This window comes from Poecilia reticulata, linkage group LG21, assembly GCF_000633615.1.
Source record: "Poecilia reticulata strain Guanapo linkage group LG21, Guppy_female_1.0+MT, whole genome shotgun sequence".
Taxonomy (NCBI): Eukaryota; Metazoa; Chordata; class Actinopteri; order Cyprinodontiformes; family Poeciliidae; genus Poecilia; species Poecilia reticulata.
The window spans coordinates 18,382,937-18,404,956 of NC_024351.1; the positions used below are offsets into that span (position 1 = coordinate 18,382,937).

At 41.1% G+C, this 22,020-nt stretch overlaps 1 long non-coding RNA gene across 2 annotated transcripts in view; it reads right to left on the reverse strand.

Moving 5' to 3' along the window:
• Positions 1 to 22,020, reverse strand: part of LOC103457829 (uncharacterized) — a 104,148-nt gene that overhangs the window by 43,992 nt on the left and 38,136 nt on the right. Inside the window, exon 4 of one of the 2 annotated variants that reach the window (XR_532481.2) lies at positions 10,779 to 10,919. The exons of the other annotated variant lie outside the window; for it this stretch is intronic. This is a non-coding gene — a long non-coding RNA (uncharacterized LOC103457829). The remainder of the gene's footprint in view (positions 1 to 10,778; positions 10,920 to 22,020) is intronic. 2 annotated transcript variants of the gene reach the window in all.

Here is a 22,020-nt window from a genome sequence, read left to right on the forward strand (position 1 = left end):
TTTTTTGTCTTGGATGGGTTTTTGAGGTCATGCCACAGCATCTCCATCAGACTTTGAGTAGCCCACTCCAAACCACTATTCTTTTTTAAGCCTTTATAGCTATAATATGTAGCTTTACAAACTAAAAAAAAATAGTTCTTTGTATATTTGCTCAAACTGTCACCTTGTCTTGTTGGTGTGGTAATGCACTTCTGATCATTGTTCTGAAGTGCACATAAGCTTTTAATTGTTGAGGTTTTGAGGTTTGTTTCTTCTGTATTCTTTAGTTTCTCTTTATTAGATCAGTGTTGGTTCTGTTTTACTTTAATTCTTTAGTTATTCTAGTTTATTTTGTCGCTTTCTCTCCCCCTCTCTCTAGCCTGCCTTTTACTCTCTCCCTACACACCTGCAACCCGTTTCTAATCAACCACTATTTATAAACCTCATTCTCAGTCCCTCCTCGCTGGTTCCTCTTGACTAATCCTATTACATTTTATTACTATCTTGTTGTACCTGGTTCCAGTTATGTTTTTGTTCTGTTCTGGATTCCTTTGTCCTCCATACTTTTGCTTTATGTTTTTTGTTCTTTATTATTTTTTTCAATTTAAATCCACAAAATCTACTTGTTGTTTCCACCTGCTGCATTTGGGTCCATCTACTCAAACGCACCATAATGTTCAAATCGATAGCTCGTTCCTATTGAATCACCAATACTGACCATAACTGAGGCAAGTGAGGACTGCAGTGCTGTACATGTTGTTCTGGGATGCTTTGTGACTAATCGTGGCTGGCTAGAGCCTAAATGGCGTAGACAAGACTTCATTGTCCTCGGTCTCTTAATTGTCCTAGCTTTTTCCTGTGACTGGAGCAGGTCAGGTTGCTTTTTGAGATCAGACAGCCTACTTTATGGAGTTAGGGGCATTCCATTCAAGCCATTTGTTGATTCTCAAGGTCTGGGACTAAGCACTAAGTGTGGATGCTTAATAATTTAGGGAGGGGGTTTCTTGATCTGAAACATCTAAGACAAAAGAAAAAAAAAAGATAAAGGATATATTGCTACTTTTATACATTTATTCCGACATACATGCACTATATAAACATGAAAGCTTTGCCAGTCGCAGTGAATGTGTGACAGGCAAAAATGTGACAATACTTGATTTTTTGCACAACTGTATCAAGAAAAAAAAACTGATTTTGTTTGAACAAATTGTTACAATCTTACCTAAAACTATGTGTAAATATTTGTATGATACATGTGATGAATTTTTGTTAAAACAACTAAACATTATTACTAGGTAGGGCAAAAAAAAGTGTAAGCAGTTAAGTCTTTTTTATGTTTCTTTCTTCTGTAAAGACTCCCACTTAAAATCTTGACATTAAGTCCGCTGACATAAATAAAATCATGCGACACAAAGGTGACGGTGGAAACAAAGTTACACAGTGGGTGGAATTTGTCATAGAAAGCTGCAGTATTCTTCTTCTGTAATGATCTCTGGATGACACTTCAGTCTGTGTATGCAAACACTACCATGTCTCAACCCAAACTGTAAAACCACACATACCAGAATGTTAATTTGCGATGTTTATGACAGAAATGATCTGGAGCCGCTGCGACAGCAATGAATATGTGACTGGCAAAAAAAAAGAAAAAACATATTTTTGTCAAAATCCCTCGTAAATACTTTCAAAATATGTATTGTGTTAACAGTTCTCCAGCAGGAAAAAAGCCACAACACAGAGAAATCTCCCTGGGAACCGTCCTAGCCGCGTCAACAGCTCAGAATGATGTCAGAAGCGCCTTATTTCTAGCTATAGGATTAACTTATTTGTATGTGCAATTCGCGTTGTGAGCCGGCTGCCAGGGAGGCGCACATACGAATCTAGTTTTGTGGATACTTTTACTGTTGACACTTAAGAGGCTGAATCTCACTCGCTGTGACCAAAGATACGGAGAGGCTTCAGATGTTTTACAGTTGGTTTTAGCAGCTGTAAAAGATTGCATCACTTCGTATACAGTAGTGCTGCTCGACGTCTGCTGGGTAAAACATGTGGGCATCTTGAAACGGTGTGGAAAGTATATAAAACGCGTCCACGGACAGGGCGAGGGGTAGTACCCATTACACCAAGAAGTAACATTTGGAGGACATGTGAATTCATCTCTGAGCGAATAAGTCATGTTGGATGTGGATTTACAGCCACTGAGAAACCTGCTGCACAGACGGGCCTGCAAAAAATATGGCCCGTTTGATTTTTTTTTTTTGCCTCTGTTTTTACATAATTTATGATTCTTTGTTTCTTTACGTTTATGCGATGTTTTTGCTCTGTATTTGAGTTTGGAGTTTTGCAGTACAAGCATGACCAGGACAAAAAAATCTTTTTTTTTTTTTGACCTGCCTTAGAGAGTTTTTTTGTTGTTTTTTGTGCTTTTTTTGCGCAATGACAATAAAGAAATTCTGGTTTTGATGTTGATGTGAACCTTCCCATGTTAAATCATAACTCGTGTGTACATTTCTCCTTTTGGTAACCAAAACAAGTCCAGCGTACACCTCAGCTTCGTACTGTTAGTTTTTAAACCTTATCCCGGGATGTTTAGCAGTAAGAGAATCCTGATTTTTTTCTGTTCTTCAGACTTTGGAATCTTAATATTTTTTTGTTGAACTACTTTTTTGTCGTAATAATTTCTTTGTTTCCTGTCATGATTGATGCTGCTCCCAGTTTCTCCCAAACCTAATGATTAGCTCACTGCTCACCTGCGCCTTGTCTCCTCCAGCTGGCTGCTGATTGCTGATGGCTTTCACCTGTGCTGCTGCCTTTATAAACTCCTGCACTCACTCAAGTGAGGTTGTTTGTTGTTTTTGACTATGGCAAAAAATAATATTTGGAGGAGAAATGGTGAAGCTTTCAAACCTGATAATGTTGTATCAGGTATGATAGAGGCGCAATAAATCTGAAGTTCTGTTACGTTGTCACTGATGAACTGAAAAATGATTTTATAAAATCCTAAATTCTCGCACTTTGCCTCAAATTGACTAGCGGGACGAAAATCTGACACAACTTGGGTGCTCTTATAAAACAATCAAACACTAACGTAGAATAAAGTGGGCTAACATTAAGCTTCTGGACTGTCCTACTCATTTAGGACTTCAGAAAATCCTTTAAGCTGATTCTACAAACCAGTTGTCCCGTTTCCACTTTGACTCTCTCCCACTACATCAAGAAATGGTTTGCCGTGCTTGAATTGAACATAGCCTCTGATAGCCAGACGTTTGATCCAATTCCCTGCTGAGCCGTTTTCAAGAGCGCTGTCTCTTTTTCTCTAACTCCCAGGATCTCTTCTTGGGTGGCTGTGTGCGAATGAACCATCTGCTACATCAGGTTCAAATCTGCAGGCAAAAGAGTAGATGGGGGTCTGTCCTGACATGTAACGTTTTGCTTTCGTCCATCCCTGCCCGAAAGATGGAAGCGATTTAAAATAAAAATTTTTCAAGCATTGGAACAAATATCGGGCTGTAAATCTATCACCGATTTCACGCGCGTGACCGGCTATTTTTGACAAGCAGGAAAACCGTAAATTGTAATTATTTAGAAAAATCTAAGCCGGATTTTTTTCGCGCTGCTTGTAAAAATTACAAGTTTATGACAGCACCTTGAGCCTATTTTACTACCCAGTACGAGGGGTGGCGGGGGGGAGAAACGTGCATATAAAAGAATCTGAAAATATTACTTGTAAGCACAGTTTATACGTGTAGTAAAGTTGTGTGCTGAAAAAGCTCCAGTTTCCTCCGTTAGAAATGAATGAGCGCAGCTGCCAGATCTGGCTCCCGGCCTCCTCTCTCGTCGTACTCGTCTGGGGGCTTCATCGCCGAGAAACGCACATGCAAACATAAATTACGTTGAGCTACGCGCACATGTGCATGCGACCCTCGGCGCATACCACGGGCACACACGCACGCTTTCGCATCGCCTTTGTGATGCCTCCAGCGGGTCACAAAGCAAAACAGGCGATTGACACCCTCTGGTTTCAACTTCTGTGACCCTTCCAGCAGCCTGTGAAGTAGGCACAGAACAGCAGAGCGGGGGCCCTCTGGAAATATCTGCGGTCAGCTGCGCGGGGAGAAGGGAGTGAAGGAAAGAAACTTGCTTTTAATAAACAAGATAATGGGTGCCATACGCCCCTTCTCACACCACCGCTGCTTGCAATCTCTCCCTCTTTTCTTTTTCTCTCCCCTCATTTCTTTGCCTTTTCCACCTTACATTTTCTATAAAAATTGCATGCATGCTTCAAGAATGGAGTGGGGGGAGAAAAAAGAGAGACACTGAAAAAAAGAAAAAAAAAATAAGTCAATGGAGTGGAAAGGTTTGGCTTTGGTGGTGGTGGTGGGGGGGTGATCCTCAAACCAACAATTAACTGGCGTCAGGATGTTTATGGGCAGAGTTAGCTTAAGCGACTGGTCCTCAGATACTTTGGCGGTGGCCCTGTGCTCTTTGAACGTGGAAATTATGTAAAAACAACAAAACAAAAAAAGGGGGGGTGCAGATTATATGTTGTCATAAAAAACAAACGACGAAAAAAACCCCAGTTTTTAGAAAAGTTGCTCTTGCTGTTTTCAGATGTGAAGTCACAGAGCTTCTGTTTTTCTTTTCTTAATTTGCTACGTGTGTCTCGGAAGTGGGTAAAAAACACCTTAAGAGCATTTCTAAAGTCAAGTTCAAAACGGATTTGGGCAAAGGACTCCTGCACTGGCATCAGCGTGGAAATCTGTGATGCCATACATCATTGCCCGTTTCTTTGGGAACCCAGTTCCTCTGTTATAGAAATGACAGAAACATAGTGCTGAAAACAATTATTATTTTATCCAACATTTCCCTAAACGCAGATTAGTGAAGCATTTTGCTATGATTGCAGCAAACATTGGAGATCTGCGTAGCATTCCTCTCAGAAAGCTTGTTTGTCTGTCTAAATCAGCTGGAGATTTAATATTTGCTTGAAAATACATTTAAACTGCGATATTGGATATTCTTAAATCATCTAAAGGGCGAGGAAGGATAACTTTCCAGAAGAGGCAGGAGGTAGGTTTTTTTTTTCTTTCCACAATTAGCACCACCATTGTTACAAATATCACTCAGACAAATTCAGGTTGTCACGTCATAACCTTGCCATGCTGAGATTTCAACAGTTTAGCCTCTTTTTGTTTGACAAATGAGCAAAATCAGAGCTGCTCGCATCTTCACAACCAACTATTTATATTAGAACTGAAGGTAAATCACATTGAAAACATAACTAAAGTCATTGATTTGTGTCAAAGTGCCACTGTGGTGACACTGGTTTAATTATAATTCTGTTCTTATAAAAGAAAACCTGAAAATATTTTTTTTTAATAGTTCCTTGAAAACTTATTTAAACCCCTTTAAAATTAGCCATAAAAGAGCCACAAACTTCAGCTTATTTTAAAGAGATTTTAAGTGATTAACCAACACAAAGTAATAACAGTGAACTAAAAGGAAAATGATACATATTATCGAGTCCATGCTTTGTAGAAGCACCGTTTTGGTGGAATTACAGCAAAGCATTCACACAGCATCATGCTACCTCCACCATGTCGCTGTTTGTTTTCTATCACATTTAAATAATTTCTTTAGTGCCAATTTACAACAAATGTCTTAGTGCACTTTACAAAAAAATTTAAATTCACACATATTCCCACTGATCCTGGTGTCAAACAGTACAGTAACGCTCAAATAGTTACTGAAAGTAATTGAAAAAGTCTCTATCAAACTGTGCTGCAGCAATCCTTCACACTGAGCAGGCATGTAGCGATAGTGGAGAGAAAAAACTCCACTTTAAAATAACAGCCGTGACTTTGAAAGACTGAAAGATTGCGATGGATTTTATTTAGATAAATCAGGGCTGAATACAAACCCAAGCCACACACTTCAGATTTTTACTGTTTAATAATTTTGAGCACTTTTACCTCTTTAAGATAAATCAAATAAAGTCCCAATAAAGAGCCTTACAGTTTGTGGATGCAGCAAAACAAAATGTGAAAAAGTTTAAGGGGTTGAATACTTTTGCTAGGAGTTATGTCCTTTTAGTTTAGGCTTTTGTGCTGTCTGGTGAGAGGGGGAAAAAAAAGGGAGAAAAAGCACAGGGGATCAGTGTTTTGGATCATTTCAGTGTCAGAGCCCATGACTCCGTATGAACACGTAATTTACATCCAAGGCAACAAAGTGGTTTTCACCACAGAGTCATAGCTGTAAAACCGCCGCTAACTGGTTGATGTGGATCCCAGCGTCTTGTGAGACTTTATATTATGAAATCTAAAGTCTCTGAAGACTCCATCCTGGCCACTGCTCTGCTGCGCTGGGACTTCTTTTTTTATTAGCTTGTCCGATGTTTCTTTTTTTTCTCTCTCTCTCTCCGTCTCTCATTCCCCATTTTTTCCCCCCCCTTCTCTTAATTTTCATTGTCTTTCTCTCCTAGCTTCGCTCTCATCTGCCAGCGCTGGTAAGCCCTGCGAGAACGTCACTGTGGTGTTGCGCCAAGTATTTTTGGCTCAGCAGTGTTTACATGTAAAATGTAAATTGTGGAGAAATAATATCTAATTTACCATGTTTTTTTTTTTGTTTTTTTTAAGGTAATATCTGTTCTGACGCCCAAGCTCTTTACAGACTGACTTTCTCTGACACATTATAGATGGGGCTTCATGTTTCTGTGAAAGATTAAAAAAATTCAATAAAATGTGTCATCACTTGACTTTAAATTGAGACGTTGTAATCGATTCGGTAATGTCATTCAAATGAACTAACCACACGATATCTGTTCTTCTCTCAAATTTAATCACAGGAAGAGCAAATGCCTTCCCAGGTATATCGCCTTCACCCTTCAACACTAATGTATTGTTTTCAACCAGTGTAGGGGTAGGGGATTTCCCCCCCACCCCACCACGCACATCTTTTCCCGCCTTTGGCCAGACACTTGGCCGGCCCGATCCTCTGCTGGCACGGCGTGAAGCACGGGCCTGCCAGAACACGCTGGAGAGCCAGGATTTAGCTGCTCCGCTCGCAGGAATGTGTCAGTCATCCCCCACCAGTACGTCGCTGCTGATGATTCAAAATGACAATATAATGAAAGCGGTGAGGTGGAGAGGGTGGGTTGCTGTGATGTGCTACTCTTACCCACTTTGCTATCAGCAGAACGGGAGATGAGAGGGGACGGAGCACAGTACCAAGAAAAATGTCCATTAAGGAATGTTGGTGAGTCAGGGTAAGTATGAGCAACTAATGATCGGTTGTTTGAACTGGGGCCTTGACAGAATATTCATACCTGTTTAACTTTTTCACATTTTGTTATGTCACAAGCTGATAATGTAACTTATTAAAAAATTTCTTTACATATTTGTTAAAACTGTCATTATGTGGTAAGTGTATGAGACGGATAAGCTGTGAAAAACCAGAAAGGTGGCAGCATATGGATTGACTCCTGACCTCTGGAGTCATCCTCCCTTCTCTCTGCCCATTTCCTGTCTGATTACTGGGACTAAACGGCAGTAGCAATACAAAATCTAAAAAATAAAACTATTTGTCATGCGGTCCAAAAATCTGGACTGCATCAAAAAATGGCAAAATCGAAGCCATTGTTAGAAGAAAAAACATGAACAGTGACTTTTAAAGCAATGTGTGAGAAAAATGTGGGGAAAAACATTGCATTTATAGTTTGTAAAAATATAAGATTTTTGCAATATTAGAAATGATTGGGGGGGGAGCTGGTTCAACACCAGACTGACTGTTCCATGACCATATAATTTTGGGCCCCAAGCCGAATGCCTGATTATAAACTGGTCCCAAAAGCAGAGTGCTAATCCCAAATTACAGTCATTGACTGTTTTATGAAATATCTCTGCAGAGAGGAATCACACAGCAGTGGCTGCAAAATGCTAAATTTCTCATTTATTTTTTACAGGAATTGCAGCATATATATATATATATATATATATATTAGGTGTGCCGATCGATCGGTCACCGATCATAATCGGGCCGATTTTCGTGAAAAAGGGCATGATCGGTGATTGGCGATCATTGGCTCTTGTTGCCGATACAGATCACCTGCATCTCATTTCGCAGCCTGCCTGTGCAGCTGGTCTCCTCTTTCCTTCACACTGCGCAAACGCGCAGCAACAAATTCTAAGCGATGTGGAACTATAACGCACTGAGTGACTGGGAAAGTTTGCTTGTTGCGGCGGAAAATTGAAACACGTGGGGTGAAGCAGGTCAAAATGCATCAACACAACGAAGCTAATACAACATAAAAACAATGCCATACTTGACGGAGTTTGGCTACATCGAGGCTCACTACAGTAAAAAAGACATACGGAGGATCAGATAGCAGGTAAAGCAGCACACAGCTACAAACACTCACCCGGATTATTAGCATGACGGTCAGAAAGCTAAACAAATAACTCGCAAAATTATTTAAGTCTTCGAGCTGCGATGTAAGACGCTGGTTCTGCTCTYGCTGTTGAACCGCTGCTATGCACTACAGGTAGTAATATTTCACAGACGGAGCGCCGCTTCTGCTCCACCTGGTAGTGACTCTCACACCAAACCTCTGCTTAAAGCTGCAGCATCTAACTTAAAAAAATACATTTTACATACGTATTAAAACTTTCGCTGTCCTAACATGAGACAGATAATCTCTAAAAAAATAATCGATCGATCTCCCTGTTCTGCATAATTACTCCGCTCAGTCAGAAACAGCCAATCAGAACTAGCAGTAATCAGCTAGCCGCCATGCTATCAGGAAGTTTTCATTCAGTAACTCTGGATTGTTTATTGTAATGGAATATGTATTTGCCTTTGAATGTTAAGTTTTATACTTGAATTTTTTTGGCAATGTTGAGAGGTTTTATTTTGGCTCTTTGCATTATTTAGCCTCTTCAGAGCCTTCATATGTTATCAGTCTGTTAAAGATGGTATTATTGATAGCAGTACAATTTGCACAATGCTTTTTTGTTTAGTTTTCTTCTTGGAAAAAGTTATTAAAAACAAGTTTTTGTCTAAATTAAGGTGAATTCATGGTTCCTTTTTCGACATAATGTAACCGGTAGTGTTTATGATAAAAAAATAAAAATAATTATGTGATCGGTATCAGTGATCAGCCCTCATGGGTGATCGGTATCGGTATCGGCAGGAAAAAAACCTGATCGGCACATCTCTAGTATATGTAGCGCCACAAACGGAGGGTCAGTTTACAATCACAGTCGTCTCAGGAGATTAAAGACAGCGTCACATGGGAGAGTCAATCTCTTGACTTTTTCCAGCCTTTGTCAAAAGTTGACCTCGTGTTCTACAACTTTGCATTTTTATGATGTAGTAGTATGAACTCTCTTGTTGCTGAAATGTGCTATACAAATAAACTCATTTTGAGCTCAGTTGAGCTTCTGTCATTGTACAGAAGCTCAACAAAATTTGGTTCAGTGCAGCCCATCCAAAGAAGAAAAACGAAACAATATAAGACATGGGTGTATAGGTACCTGTTGACTTTCTAATGTCAAAGACATTAGGTTGATCTGTGGATTGGAAGACAACGGACATTTGCAGCATTTTAATTTGATATTGATGGAGTGGCCCAGTCAAAGCCCAGATCCAAGTTGTAAGTCAGTGTTAAGACTTAAAATATCCTGTTCATATACACTCAAGTAGATTTCAAAGACTACGCAACAATTTCCCAGCTGGTTGACACATGGTGAAGGAGTTGCTGTGAAAGTTGGTTCAACTTAGAACTGACTAATAAATGCAAAATGAACACCAGAACTTTGATTTGTAATTAAAAACTTACACCGTTTACCCATTTCCTTCTAAATACATGTAAGTAGTCCTTTGTGTTGGTTTATCACATTAAATCCCAATTACCGTATATTCCGCACTATAAGGCACACCTAAAAACCTTCAATGTCCTCAAAAGCCGACAGTGCGCCTTATATATGGACCAATATTGAGCCACAACAGGTCTAGCAACTACGGTAAGAAGCCGCCGACTTCATTTTCGCCCGTAGAAGAAGCGTGCGGTGCATGCTGGGATAGTTGTCAGAACGCCGGTGTGTAATCTATTAATAAAGTTTGACTGACCTATCTACCTACCGACCGTCTAGAATCAGGTAGTCTGCAGGTCATTTAGCACCACGTTCTCCACGAACATGCTGTGCGCGAATGGAGAAGGGTGACCATCGTCCCGGCACGCCCCGGCCCAGTCGCGGAAGGTTCTCCTCGCCGACCGGAGTCGGACTGTTTTGCCGACATTCCGTTTAGTCCATCTAGTGGATGCATAACGTAACTCCAGCCTCTACTGTAACGTCTATTCTATGCACCTTATAATCCAGTGCGCCTTATAGTGCGGAAAATACGGTGAATACATTTGAATTTGTGGCTGCACTGATCCAAAACGTGAAAATGTTCAAAAGGTTGGATACTTTTGGACAACATCGTAGGAGTCGGCACCAGTTTTCTCCAAGTTGCAGAGAGATGTTGTGATTTTTGGTCCAATATTTGTGGAAAATTCTCGTTTTTTTCCCATCCCTAACCCCTCCGAAAGCATTCAGGAAATAAAAATGACTTCAAACAAAAGTATTCAAAAAAGCAAAACAAAGGATCTGAATAAAAAGGAGAAAGTTTCCATACTCCCCACTCCCCCACCAACACAACTAATAGATTTCCAGTACATGAAATATTAATCAAGACGGATCGCTTTAACACGGGAGTGGGTGCATGGAGGGATTTGCATATCCAAGCCTCTTTCAGCTCACCCATTATTTCGTCCACCTTGTGGCTTCTGTCAGCTGGAGAATACCTCTGATGAAGGTGTCCTGGTCCGTCTCGGCGCCGGCTCCGTCGCCAGACAGATGTTGGCATTTGAATCAGAACCCTTGTGGGACCAACGCGCTCCTCTGGTGAGGTGAAGGAGGGGGGAACAAATTATATTGACAAACATGCATGAGATTTATTCCTCTGTCAGACAACCTTTTCAGCAGAGGAAACTTCCACTGAGTACGGCAGAACATTAATATTCTTTTTTTTTTTTTTTTGAATAAGTGACGACTCGCTTTCTTCTTGACTGACGGATTAGTAGAGAAACACACACACACACACCCACACACAAAAAACACAGTTTTTCCGTTTTCTTCTCAGAAGATTGCCGTTGGAACTTTAACAAAACGGCGTCTCCTCACTTAACCAGGTGAGCGGAGAACAATTGTGGCCCCTTTTAGCGCCGGCGTCCCATTTCGGCGTCCCAGCGAGGGTGTTGAGTCTAATCTGTGGCTAAGTATCCTGATACTCCTTGCTTTCCCTGATGTCTCCCGGGGGATGTCCTAGCTTGGCCGTCAGCTCAGGATTAATTAAAACTTCCCGTGTCCCTGCAGACGTATTAGCGAGCTGAGAGCCAGTCAAACACCAGTTAGCGGTTAGTGCAACAGAGGCTAATACCTTCCGCTTCAAGATGCCATGCTATAATTAATAACTACTACCTCTCTTCTTGCTAAAGCATCAGAAGTTGGTATTCTGAGCATGTGACCTAAAGACTTTCATCCTTTATTGCGCCTGGCATTGGGGAGTGATGGCTGTGGGGGTTTTTTGGGGTTTGTTTTTTTAAGTTAACACTCTGTGTACCATTTTAAAATAAGAGACTCAGGTTTTCTTTGCTCTTTTTCAGTATGCATCCATCAAATGTCTGTAGAGCTAAATATCTGCAACGGCTATGTTAGGGTGTTATGGATTGTACAGTAATTTTGTATTTGAAACGGTCAATCCTGGAGCTAATCTGATGCAATGGTCAGAAGTTTACAAATGCTCATGATCAGCATCAATGTCAAGGATTTGGGGCTTCTGTAGACACTTTGCAAGGAGTGTTTTACAAAAATAGAAATTTTTGTAAAACTTTAATCCACACCAGGTGAAAATTATAGGTGCAAACTCAAATATACATATACCCTCATTAATATTTGGATGAGTTTCTTTTGGCATGATGGAAAAGTAACATGGATGGAAATTTAACAGCTCGTCTTAATGTTTAAATTGTTTAGTTTTCTGGCTTAGCCCCATTTTAACCATAGTGTACAACATTTCAATAAGACTGAGATCAGAGCGAATCGGGAAGTCGTCATTTTTTCAGGAACATAATGCCAATTTGTAGCACAATCAAGTAACTGTTACCTTCAGCTATTAAGATGTTGTATATGTCAAACATAACTTTAAAAAAAATTAGTCTTTGTAATTTAATGCCTCTTAGGCATTAGGCCTCTGTCCCTTTAAAAACTCCTCTTTCTGAAATTCCTCCTTCAAAAAGTCTCCATAACATTACTCCTCTATTAACCCTTTAAAAATGTTTTTTACCAGCGTTGCACTGAGAAGTAGCTCCTATAATGAGCTCAGCTGATGCACAGTTCCAAAAGGTATTTGCTAATTGTAACTGGCTAGTCTGAAGGAGCTGAGCATGGGAGTTGTGATGGATGGATGTTCTGTGAGGCTCTGAGGAGGAGCTTCATCCCCAAAGGAGGTGCCCATGCTCCCCCAACCCTTTGCACAGCTGAATGGATGTCACGGGTGATTCAATCAAGGCAACACTGCAGGTGTGTTTTTGATGAGAGAACAACATTATAACATGATGTTAAGCTCAAAATACATGCATATTTTGTGCAGATTTTTAAATGATACTAATCATTTGCATATTTCTTTGGATGGGAGTTTACTGTTTTTGATAAGTGCACAGTTTTTTTTAAATGTATTGTCCTTACTGTACATTATCTTATCCCTGATTTATTTTTCATATGTTTTAATACTTTTGTCTTTGGTGAACCTCAATATCGTGCCACTTTGTTGCTGCTGGACAGTAAGGGATCTTTTTCTTCTTCTACTCTATTCAAGCTGCATAGTTTGGCCATTAAGCTGTTCAGGAGCAGACACTTTCTATCTGTTCATAAATTCTCTTTAACCTGGGTTGTGGTCTGAGTTTTCAGTCTACTAAAACCATTGCAGGCTGTGTCAATGTTTCCACTATCAATCCCACTGATTACATTTTTTCAGTCAGGAACCACTAAGCTTCAAGCTGATTGTAAAATAAAAGCTACTGGGACAACAAGTTTCTGTCTCTACAGTAGAGTGAGTTTAGGAAGACAATTAAAAGCTAAGTCGATTCCGGTAAAATAAGTTATTTAATTTAGCTCTTCTGACTGGAGACATGCTCAGATGTCTAAGCAAATTAATCCAAAAACTTGTTAAAGGCTACACAACTTACGGAGAGGCAATTATTCATGATATCCATGGCATTCATGTTTGCATATTTGAGAATCGTGTGTAGTTTGTACAGTGTGATCTGTGGCTTTAGGAAATTCATTTGTCACCATAACTTTATGTAGCTTCTATTTTCGTGAACCGGGGCAGAAAAACTGGCATTGAAAAGTTGGTTAAAATTTTTTTTTTAAAATTAGTTTTAACATTCTGAACATTTCATCTGCCCGATTATCCTGTTATTCAAACTATACATATTGATGCTTTTGGAATGATACACAATTCCCTCTATGTCCATATTTGTTGTAAATCCCATAAAAAACATATTTTAAGAAACTGTAATGATAATCAATTCAGTTCCTTTGTGAATCCAAAAATAACTTTTAAAGACAACAGCTGCAGTTGCAAACTTTTTGCAACTGCAGCTAAATAAACCAACTGAGATTAGATGCTATTTGCGCGCAACTTTCCTCTTTTGCAAAGCTCGCTGATTTTTTTTCTTTTCTTTTTCTCTATCTTCACACTTCCTGTTACCAAATGGACCCATGCTCTTTGGATGAAGTTTTATTTTCACTTAAAAGACTCAAGCTGTCTCCAGACCTGGCTTTTGAATAAACATGGGCTTAGGGATGTGTGGGGAATTCAGGGGGGACTAGATTGCCTGTGGTTTGGCAAAATGTCACCACAGAGAAACACGGAGCTAGATGGGGCCCTGATCTGCTTGATCACAGAGTCCACTGAAAGGGTAGGAGTGAGATAAATTTAACTAGCACACACAGGGCAAAAATATACAAATACACACATATATAGTCTGAGCGGATCATAGCGTTGCCTTTGTGTCCAACTGGAAGGCGGGGTGAAACCCTGAATACGAGCTATTCCAGGTTAGAGGACCTGACCAGCACCTTTAAAGGATTCAAGGAGAAGACACAAGGGTGTGGAGAGAGGATCTAAGGAATCCCTGCAATATTAATGTCCAAAATGTCACAGAAAAGTCACTGGAGCTCCTGGTTAGGTTTGCAGAGCAACCCGGAGAGTCGGCGTGAGTCTGTGACTCGTATAATAAATGAACTAAAGGCTCCCGCCATCAATCCCTCTGGACTAAGGTTTGTCTCTGAGTCGCGCATGGTCAGGACTGTCAAGAGACACCGTGTCTAGACATAAAGAGTGGGGGTGAAACAAACAGGCCCCCCATTGGGTTCATTTCAAAGAACAAGATTGTTGTCGGGAAAACTTATGCGGAAATGATTTGCTTATATTCTGGGCCAAAACAGAATCCTGTTGTGAAGAAATTAACCGTAGACAGATATGGCAAGGATTTGAATTTCCCTCTGCAAAAGTGCTTTTCTCCAGGTCCCTTCAAAATGAACCCGTAGAACCATTGGCCTCACCAAAACAACTCTGGCAACGAAGCTCCAAATAATTAGAAGCATATGTCACTACTAATTCATTAAGCATGAAAGGTGTTTTTACAAATGCCTGTCAACGAGTACAAAAGTATGGAAAAACTCGGAAATAATTTCCAAGTAATTGCACATTTAAACACTGATAATTGATTTGTCAATTTTTTTGTATGAGACTCTTTTTATTCAGTGGAGAGATTTATATATGTTCAGTGGGTTCGCACTGCCCAAAGTCCACTTCTGATTGGTTGATCAGTTCCTCCCGTCTTTGACTCAGTGGGTACTTGTGCTACAATCATAAAGTTGGGGTTTGATTTCAGCTTCATCCTGTAAAATGTCGATGTATTGGTTTCACTGTTCTAGGGGTGACCTCAAGATATCAGATAATTAGAATACTATCCTAATTATAAAGAAAAGCAGGATGTCAATTACATTTGCTGTTTAAAGCATCCAGCATTTCAAGTGAGTGAAATTGTATTAGTGTAGACATCATAGCATTATTCAAGATTACAAAAATAGAAGAAAAAAAATCATAATACGCTTTTAAATCTCTGGGTAAGATACCCGTCTGATAGGTCTCTAAGGGGCTGCTCGAAGGCAGCATTTGTCCTGAATTCCTCCCCTTCACTGGACAAATCACCATCTAAAACCTTCAGCTTATTTCATTTGAGCACACCTCTATTACCCTGGGTCGAAGAATATATGGATATTTGCTTTTGATCACCTCCCCCTATAAAAGACGCTGCACTCAGATTCAAACTCAGGCCGAGCGTGCACAGATGAGCCCGCGCAACGTCTCTTTTGAGAGCGTGTAAGCCTCTTATATCGAAATGGTTTGTTTGTCCCCGAGTCACAAATCATTAAGTATTTTGCTCCACTTTTTCGCTCAGTGGGTTGTATGAAAATGAGCAACAAGCCTGTATGCCTCCTGTGTACGGATTATGAGCCCGTGTTTGTGAGGGTCTGACTCTAATGGGCAAGTAATTACAGTTTGTTTATGAGTTTATCGATGCATGCCACCACCATGCCTGCACGGGTTATGGGCAATGCGAGATAAGGATCGTGCATTTATTATTATTCTCCCGCACTCCCTCTAAAGAGCGAGTTAACTCGCATTGTGAACTCCCACCGAGATCATATTACAAGGCCCAATACTTTTAATCTGTGCTGCCGTTGGTCGGGGGTATGAATCTATCCCGGCTTCACTACGTTAGGATGAAGCAAAAATCTAGAATGTTTCTTTTTTTTTTAACTTTGATCTGAAGAACAAACATGGGGAGAAAAAAAAATAAAGAAATTACTCATTTACACCTCCTTAAACAATATTCTTCACCTAACAAGGTCAAGAGTTTGTCTGTGTTTACAATCCCTCGCGCTTTGGGGCAAAATCTGGTTGTGGGGGCCGGATGGTAGGTCAGGATCCTGCGCCATCTCGGGGCTCTGAGCGTGTTTTTCCGTGGCGTGTTGTCAGCACGGTAACAACAGCAGGCGGCTTCAGATCCTGCTCTCGTTTCCAGGGCTCCTGACGACCTGCATGGCATATGCTCTGGGAGCGCTTGACGCAGACCTGCTCGCCTCCATTTGTGTTTGTGCGGTCAGATTTAATCAAAATGGCATCTGTTGGTGTTTAATGTGAGTAATTGTTCCATACAGTACATGCCTGCGTGTGTGTGTGCTCGTGCAAGCGTCTGCAGAAAACCAATGTTAGCGCACACCGAAGGGGAATGTTTGGGCAAATGTGGTTTCTCATTGTATGCACTCACTCGGATTACTATTGATGCATAATTTTGCCCCACATGTTGTCAACACCCTGGACTGCTTTTTTGTTTTTTTCTTCATTTTTTTCCTGCAACTATGTCTTCTTGTTATGAGCACATTCCCTCTGTGATGGCATGCTGGCCTGTGTCAAATTATGTGCCAAAGTAATAACTGTGTTGTATGAATGTACCTGCAACTGGCTGTTGAAATAAATTTCCTCCTCGACAACAAATACATCTCTAATCAAATCTACCCCCCTCCTATCTTGCCAGAGCGAAGATACATGGACATATAGCCTAGGAGTGTGTGTGGCCGTATGTGCTTCGCTGCCAAGTGTGAGAGCAGAGATGGGAGTACAAGTGTGTGCATGACTCCAGTATGTGTCTGTGTGTGTGTGTGTGTTTGTGTACAGTATGCGTGTTTGCATTAAGGTTTGCCTAAGAGCCCATTGTTGACTTCAAAAGGATTCCTCTGAGGTTTTAATTATGCTACTGCTTAGCTTGGCACCAGAAAAAGAGAGTGATCCTGGCTGAAGCCTATAAATCTCTCACTGCGTTCACATCCACGCCCTTCAAAGTCATTGACTTGCCCGGACCTCCCAGACGCGTTAAGAAGAAGTGCTCATATAGGGCCCAAGGAGTCACCTCGCTGACAAACACAAGCACATACACACACAGACGGGAGCAAAGAGTGGAGGACACATGGGCTAACAGCTGCCGGAGCTGACTTGTCCACACGTGTGTTCGTTTATGCTGCCGTCCATGCTTGTAGGTGTGCAAAAAGACTCATTAATAAAGAATACATTTCTGTGTTTATGGGTCATTTAGCAGTGTATGTTCTTCAAAAAGAATATTGCATGTCTGAATTTCTTTTCCTGGGCCCCTTTAAACAGTGTTACATATCACAGTATAGTGAAAAGAATCAACAAGAACATTGATATTCACACCTGACAGTCCAGTAGACTGTTTGATTGGGGACGAAAATTGCAACATTTTCAGCTGATGTGGTTCGCTTTCTGTGTCAAACAATCCAAACTATTTGAAAAACCTGTTCCCCTCCTCACCTGTAGTGGCGCTGCCCCAAGAACCACTGAAGGAAACAACAGGAAAACATCCAAAGAAGACATCAGCACAACTTCCTTCTTTACAAAATGTAAACAAAAATAGAGCAGCATCAGATTCTAGTGCAGGGGTGAGCAACTCCAGGCCTCGAGGGCTGGACTCCTGCACCTTTTAGATGTGTCTCAACTTCAGCACACCTGAGTCAAATAATGAGGTTGTTAGCAGGACTCTGGAGAACCTGACTGCACTTAGGAGGTGATTCACCTGTTGGATTCAAGTGTGTTGGACCAGAGACAGCTAAGAGTTGCAGGACACCGGCCCTTGAGGACCAGGATTGCCCACCCCTGTTCTAGTGGTTGTAGAATTTCTTTTTTGTCTTTGGTAAAAGGTCACATGCTGTATCTCCCACTAATACTAGACTACCATGATTGTTTGGGTTGTATTTACCCAGAATGTTCTGCGCTGTAATCTGCTTCCTGCTTTTGAAGCGGTCTATGGTCCGCTTGCATCCCCATACTCAATTAGACCGCATCAGAATCCGATTACACATTCACATCTCCGCAAACAAAAATTAGTTTGATTAAAGCGGACTAAACAGGGCTGATGTGAATGCACCCTTAATAGGGTGTTGGCGGAGCTTTCATTTGAACATTCAGAGTGTAAATTATAAGTATTTAAAATGGATCATGAAGGTTTTCCCTTCTTGTTTGTCCTTTATCACACTGGTAGCCTATCTGCATCTTGAATGCGATGCTATTGAGCCTAATAGCAGCCATAGCCGGTACCATGGCCTCATACCAAAGCTAAAACCTCATCACACAGAGACCAGGCAGGCAGTGCTCCAAGTATATTATTGTTTCAACACCCACGCTGCTGTGTACCCTCAACTTCTCTGGATTCAATCAAAATCTCATCAAGCAACTGCTACAAACAGTCCACTCACCATTGCAAAAATGGTGCACCCTGTGAAGGCCCACATGTACAAGTTTGCATGCACTGAAACTGGGCTCCCAAATGGACAGTAATTCACGCACCTCCAAATCATACATACACTCGAATTTGCTGGATAATTGGAGACTGAGGGAAATTTTGAGGTTTTCAGCATTTTTTCAACTCAAAAGGTTTTTGTTGAACTGTCAAAGAAAAGCCCTATAACCATATTTTGGACTAAGGCAGGAGAAGAAAAAGTAAGACATCGCTAAAAGGGTATAGGTAAAAACACTTCTAAATATTCTCAGTTTCAGTAAGATTCAATAACAATGATCAGCAAAAAAAACTTAAATTGTTCATTTTGTTTACCGTTTCTTCTTAATGAACCACTATAAAAAATAGTGTATTTACAGAAAAACCTCTCTTTTGGACCCTTGCATGCTACTGATGAACAGATGAAAGTGCTGATGTCATTTCCTCATCCATAAGACTAAAATACTGGTGAAAGTGCAGATACCTCTTACATGTAGCACACAGAAAATCTAGTCTGAGGAAACAAGCTGGTTCCAAATTTGCTGAACACAAGGCCTATTTGGACGCCATATCACAGTTATCCACTGCAAAGGTGGCCTTATGCAACATCTTCTAGCTATCTTTTGCTTGAAATCACAATTTTTATCAAAAACAATTCATGTAAAAATCAGTGTATTTAACTGAGACTAGGTTTGGATGTGGTACTGCAAAAAATAATGCCAAACGTCAGATTAGAAATTAATCGGGGTGCTGAACTCAGACCCTGGCCAAGTGGTAATGCTATAAGGTTAACCTCTGCTTTAGTCATCTTTTGCAAATTCAAACTGGTTTTTGCTGATGATTACTCTAGTGAAGGCAACTGGTTACATTGGATTTCATTTAGAAGCACCACAGAAAAATTTTCTGTGGTGCATAGTGCATGCACTTAATAGTGTGGCATGCACTATTAAGTGCATGCCACTATGAAAATTAATATTTTCATTTATAAATTCTTTTTTTTTTAAAAAAACATGCAATCCTTTCCCTTCCACTTTACAGATATGCACTACTTTATTTTGGCCACTTAAAATCCCAAGAAATGCACTAAAGTATGCGGAATAATATAGGAGGAGCATGAGAACTTCTGCAAGGCACTGCAACACTTTTTTAGAATCTAATTTTGTTAAAAAGAACTCAGGATTCTCAGTAGAGGTGTACGTTAAAGACACTTGCCTCAAAAAGTTATATTACCTTCAAAGGAGCTTGCAGTTAGGCTGCAGTAAGGAGATAAACTTGGAGGCTGTAAGTCTGAATACCATCAGTTTCTGAACCATAAATCCAGCTGATGATCCAGAACGGGTTGTTTAGTTTTTTTTTTTAACGGACTTCTCGGATTTGCAAAGAAGTCTGCCAACAGAGAGGCAAACGAGACAAGCAAACCTGCACACTCACACCTAAGGGCAATTCAGATCACCTATCATGCAAGTTTTTGGATGATGGGAAGAAGGCAGAGAGAGTACTCAGGGAAAGCCCACGCACGCACAGGAAGAACATATCAACTCCAAACACAAAGACCACTGTCAAACATTTAGCTGGGAACCTTCTAGCTGTTAGGCTTAAATGTGCGTCTGCTCCAATTGGAGCTGTGTCCGATGTTTCTGCATGGTCTGCGTGAGTCCCCACATTATTTGAGCAAAGAACTTCAAAACTCTCATTGGTGAAAGCAAGAAGGTAGGATTTAGTTGATGTGACCTGAGTCTTGAGTGCTTGGATTAACTCTCCATTACAATTCTGAGAGGTTTTGTTGCAGTGATACAAAAATAATAATAAAAAAAAACGTCTTCCACTAGCGATAACAGCAGAAAATGTTTGTGTGCCTGTATTTTTACCATGAAATGACTTTCTTGATGTCTTCCAGAGTGGGTGACATATAGTTAATGTAGTGTATCCCCCTCCTCCGTCTTACCCATATGCCTCTGAATCTGAAGTGGAATAACCGGAATTATCTCAAAGGCAAATGATGGTTGTTGGTAGCAGACAATCTTCAAATGACTGTATCTTTTATCCATGTACCCTTATTCAGGGTAAAACAGAAGGAGTGAGGGACTTGAAAAGTGATACATCTCCGTACCTGCTTAAAAGAGTTTCCCCTCTCAGCAAGGGATTAAGAGCAAGATGTTATTTTTCTTTCGGTTTTTTTTCCTTCTTTTTTTTCTTGTTATTCTTCACCATTGCACTCCACCCTCCTCATTAGAGACCATGCATATTCTCCCAGGAGAGTCCTCCGACGTTACAACTCTTCTCCACAGGTACAGGTCTCTGGGGTCCTTCACTTTTTCTTCATCCTGTTCCATCTCCTCCCCTTTCCTCCTTTTTGCTCTCCTTCCGTGTTATCTACTCGTCAGTCTCCCAGTCCGTCACCCTTCTTTTTATGTACTTCCCACTCCCTATGCCTTTAGATCATCTCTACTTCTTTCCCTCCACCTATACCTTTGTACCTTTACCTCGGTTGGGGCTCGGTGCGCTCACTCCTGTCTTCGCTCTCTCTTTCTCGTCTTCCTCCTCTCTCACCTTCCATCTGCATATGCAAGTGCTTATTTTGAAGTCGTGGCCCACAACAGATATTCAATATTAATGAGGACCCTCATGAATTTTTGAGCTCTAATTAGACGGCTCACAGTTCGTTAACTGAGAGGGTTTCAGTGCTCAGTAGTGGTGATGGAGGGCTTGAGGGGGGTGTGTGCTGCAAGAGAGGGACAGTCCCACCCTTATCTGCCACCTCTGCACTCCCCCCCCATGATATCCCTCAATGGTGGTGACAACATTGTAAGGAGGGCCGTGATCGGCAGGCCTCATTAGAAGACAGCTGGCCATTAGTTTGCGAGGCCCGTGCATTGTATCATCTCTGCGATCCATCTCCTGCTGTGACATTATTTAGTTATTCTATTTTATCGTCACTTCAAATGATGCAACGGCCTTTTCAGGCACAAGGAGACAGATGCAGGATTGAATCAAGAAGTTGACACCTCCGCCCATCTGCGGCAAGAGACGTCCTTTTTAGTGACACGAATGGCCAAGTCATCCATCCATGACTTGTGTGTCTCTTGGTTGGGTTTACAAGCTTAAAAGGTTGACACGTCCCCAATGTCCACACATTCCTCAACTTCGCAGTCCTTCCCCGAATACTCTTCTTGATGCATTCCGTCTGACCTTCTTTGGTGTTTGATACCCAAAGGTGTGTCATGATGAGCAGATACTACAGGCATCCTCGCCTACCGCCACCCCACCCTCCCATTCAGACCCCGTTCCCAATTCCCTCCCACCCTTTTCCCTGCTTACTTGTGCATATGCAGAGGAAGGAAGCATCTCCGCTGTGGCAGCAGCAAAACACCGAACTACAAAAGAGATGCGCACCTCTGACAGTAACCATCAAGAAGGGCGTTGACAGAATAAGGGCGGGAGATGATGATCTGAGAGGCAGGGATATGCAGGAGGAGGTGAGAAGGAAAGAGAAAGGGCTTTCTTTCCTCGCGCTCCCCCTTTCTTCATACTTTTTTTTCTTCTTTTTCCCCAAGATTCATCAAGCCCCACTTGACATA